This window comes from Raphanus sativus, chromosome 1 (genome assembly GCF_000801105.2).
Source record: "Raphanus sativus cultivar WK10039 chromosome 1, ASM80110v3, whole genome shotgun sequence".
Taxonomy (NCBI): domain Eukaryota; kingdom Viridiplantae; phylum Streptophyta; class Magnoliopsida; order Brassicales; family Brassicaceae; genus Raphanus; species Raphanus sativus.
The window spans coordinates 20,308,132-20,312,902 of NC_079511.1; positions in this window are offsets into that span (position 1 = coordinate 20,308,132).

Consider the following 4,771-nt stretch of genomic DNA (forward strand, 5'->3'; position numbering starts at 1 on the left):
ATTAAAAAATCACACATGAAAGAAGTCATGACTTCTATTTTAATAGATAAGATTTTGATCTGATAATATGTTAGTCTAAGGAATGATTGGTTAATGGTTTATATTACATGTTCAGAATTATAACAATAGGATAATGTATTGGTCTACGGACTGGTTTGGTACGATAATATGTTAGTCTAGAATAGTTGGTTAATGGTTTATATTGCATGTTCAGAATTATAACAATAGGCTAATGTATTGTGAAAACGGACTGGTTTGATAATGTTTTACATCCTGACTATCTATAAATTGATTTTATATTTAATAAGGAATCAAATATTGATTTGTTAAGAGATCTGGTTTTGTATGAGTTGATGGTTAATTTAGGCATGACATATTTTAGGCATATTTTTAGTAATAAATAAATGATAACTATTTCTAGTTAGGGTCCATTTTAAAAAAAAATCACACATGAATCAAGGTTGTGACTTCTGTTTTAATACATAAGACTAGATTTTGATATGCACTTTTTCAATAAAATAAGTTATTTAATCGCATTTTCTCTTCATTTAAAGTAAATTTCAACATAAAACAGTAATCCGCAATCTGAACCGAACCCAAACAAAAAAAGATATGTACATGATCTGAAATGTTAAAAAATGCGAAAATAGATCTTTTAGGATGGTACAAAACATATCTGAACCCTAAGTATTATTAGCTTAACCCAAACGAATAATTAAATAAACCGAAAACTAAAAAAAAATCTTAAACGATCCAAATGTCCAAATTTATCACAAATGAAATGAAATATAAAACTAATTATTTGAAATTTTAAATAAGTATCTTAAATATCTAGTTCTATATAAATATATTTGTTTCTTATGTTTTCTCTTTTGGATTTAACTCTGGATATACCCGAACTAAACTCATATAACTCAAAATCGGAAGATATAATTACTTTATGGGTTTTAGTAGTGTTTTAAAATCCGACCCAGATCCACCGTTAAACCGGTAAACTTGGTGACCAAGTATGTATCCGGTTTGGATTTTTTTTTAAATACATTATTTATAAACTCGGGAAAACACATAAAAACCACTGAAACCCGGAATCCGGCTCCCGGCTCCGGTTGACCTAATACGTAACTCTTAATTGTTTTTTGGATTTTTCAGTTGTGTTATTATAATATTTTTGTATTCTAATTACGAAGTAAAGTTGTTTTCTTTTTCAAAAAAAATCACATGATCATGTGAATTAGAAATATATTAACAAAATTAGTAGATGTGATTTGACATTAATTTATATTTTACTTTTGCTTATTTTGAATAAATTTTAATTTTAGTATTCACATTATACATTTAAATACTTATAGATTTTAAGTCTTGATATGTTTTTATTTTGTGTCATAACTCTTAACTTGTTAAAAAACTTAAACAATCTAATATTTTCGATATTTTGTATGTGGAATGAAAAAAATAAAGTTAAGTATTTTTTCAAATGTTTTTTAAAACATAAAACATTTTTTATATGTTCGTCCACGATCGACCCAATAACCCGTGATCCGGTAAGTTATCTGGTTCAGTGTCCGAATCGATTTCAAAACTTTGGGTTTTAGGATCTGATATATATTAGAATCAAAAACGAAATGATATATCCGAACATGATTAGTACTTATAAATTTACTACAAAGAAACCTAGGATGCGATATAAAATAGTACAAAATTCAAAATGCCCAATCTGTATCCCAACGGATATCTGATAGTCTAAAATTAACTTAAAGTATGATATAGAAACTTTTTTTTTGTCACTGAATATGATATAGAAACTAAAAATACATAAAATAATAGAAAAGTTAATTAAACTATATTATTAATATTATAGAAAACCGCAGTGTATATAAAATATCACTGTCAATTTTCTATATAGATATTTTTATATTTAATTCAATCATTTTTTGCACGTATATATGAATGTCAAATAGATATCTCATTATTCATAGATATTTTGTAGATTAAAAATATTATATGATAATAACTAATGTATCTGTTTTAGTTGGACTTTTATAATTTTTTTATAGTCCAAAACATAGTCGATAAAAGTTGCTCCTGTTTTAATAGTATTGATGGAATATTTTACTTTATCTCGTCTATTTTTATTTTTTTGGTTGTGGCCCAGATGTTTAGTTTTTTTTTTAACACGGCACAAGTGTTTATAGTATGTAGTGGACTTCGGGGAAACGGCCAAAACTTACCCAATATTTCATTGTATGTTCATTTCATACCCCAGTTTATTTGAAAGCGCCAAAACATGCCTAATCTTTTGTATAATTTAAATTTCATACTCAACCTTAGTTTTTGTGAGAAAACTATCACTTCTTCCGTCTTGCCGACGGACACTTAACAGCTGATTACATAGATGCCGCATATGATACGACATTGTTTTGTAAAAACAAATTAGTAACCTTAAAATGACAAAACGATCACGTTTTAGACCATATTAATAAGAAGACGTTGCTGTGAAACTTCTCCAACCTCTTTACTCTGCACAAACTCGTGGAGCTCGTTATGTTTGTGTGATTATAATATATAGGGTCAATTAGGGGAATAGGCAACTTTTAAGTTTGAATTAGGAAAATGGGTCACTTCAAGTTTATATTAGGCAATTGGGCAACCTAGTAGAGAGAGAATAAATTTATGACATTTTTAACCTTTTTGCCTATTAAACTTGGCAAGCTGGAAAAGTAATTTCGTGGGACCCAAAATCCACTTTGCCTATAAAAATTATTTTTTTTCCCACTAACTTTTAACAACTAACTTTTGTGGACCCCATAAACATTCTTTATTCATTAAACTTTTGGATCATATTTAATATTTAAAAATCATATATGAGCAACTATTTTTAATATAATACATATTTTTTCATATATAAAGTCAACATAAATCTATACGAATTAATATAAAATCGATGTAAACTCTAAAATTTATGAAAGTTACCCAATAAATTATACATTTTGACTCATAAAAGAAACTTTCATATTTATGAAATCTACCCAAATAAATGATAATTCATAAAATTATGTAAATTTATGGATAATTATCATAAATCTGAGTAAATTTAATAAACTTGGAAACCTTCATAGATCCTTCATTTTTTGCCAAAATGGCAGGAAAATAAATTTGTCTACATTTAATTTTAATATAGTTGGGTAAATTTAATAAATTTGGAAACCTACGTGAATCTTACATTTTTTTTGGTCAAAATTAATCTCACACTTTTTGTTTTTGCCAAAAATAGAAACACTCATGAAATGCTACATTTTTTCCCAAAAATAAAATGACAAATTAGGATCTGGCAGCAAAGTGCATTCGTTATAATTTTTATGTTTATAAAATGACAAAAATTGTTAATGAAATGACAAATTTGTTAATAAAATGACAAACCCTACACCTTTCACGATGAACTGATCTAATAACTTTAATTTTCAAGGATCATATCTACTTGCTAGAACCAATATAATCTCATATTGAGTACAACCTGCAGATTTCCAATCATCCCAAGTTCTTGATTAGTCATAGGTAGAACCGTGCTTATAATCTATTGAAAAAGATATCCGCTATAGTGCTATTTCACCCCAAAAAATAGAGTTATCCTTAGGTTCACCCCTAGAGTGAACATTTAGGTTCACCCAACCAATAGGAATCAAGTATTTCATAATTAATATTTTTTTAAAAAGAAAAGAAAATATTGTCAAGTTATATTATGTTTTTAAAATAAATAAAATAAACACAAATAAAAATAATAGCCGTTACAAAAAATGAATTTTTGAAAACTATTTTTAATATCGTCAAAAAACACTAAACCCTAAACCCTAAATCCTAAACCCTAAACCTTTGGGTATACCCTAAACCCTTGGAATTTTAAACTCTAAACCTTAAACCCTAAATTCTAAACCCTAAACCCTAAATCCTAAACCCTAAACCCTTGGGTATACCCTAAACCCTTGGATAATTTTAAACTCTAAACCCTAAACCCTAAATTCTAAACCCTAAACCCTTGGATAAATCATAAACACTTGGATAATCCTAAATTCTAAATCAAAAACACTAAACACTAAAACATTAAATCTTAAAAATACTATTATGGTTTAATGTTTTTAATTTAGGGTTTAGTATTTATCCAAGGGTTTAGGATTTAGAGTTTAGAGTTTAGTGTTTTGTCGACGAAATTAAAATCTTTTTAAAAATCTTTTTTTTTTGCATATATTAATATTTTTATTTTAAAAATGTAATATAACTCGACAATATTTTGTTTACTTTTTTAAAAGATATCAATTGTGAAATGAGTGATTTCTATTGGTTGTTGAACCTTAAGGTTTACTCTAGGGCTATACCAAGATTAAGTCCAAAAAATATAGGATAATTTGGTGCCTCCATGTCAAGTATCTAGTGATTTTTATGTCTTAAGAAGTTAAGACTCAACCTGAGTTTGACCAAATTCTCTCGCATAAACTTCTTATCTTAAATATTTAAAATCATCAACAAAATACTAAACATAAACTCCTAAACTCTAAACCATGAATCCTAAATCCGGAACCCTTGGGTAAATCCGGAACCCTTGAGTAAATCCAGAATCCGAATAAATTATACATTTTGACCCATAAAAGAAACTTTCATATTTATGAAATTTACCCAAATAAATGATAAATTATTCATAAAATTATATAAATTTATGGGTAATTTTCATAAATCTGAGTAAATTTAATAAACTTGGAAACCTACATGGATCTTTCATTTT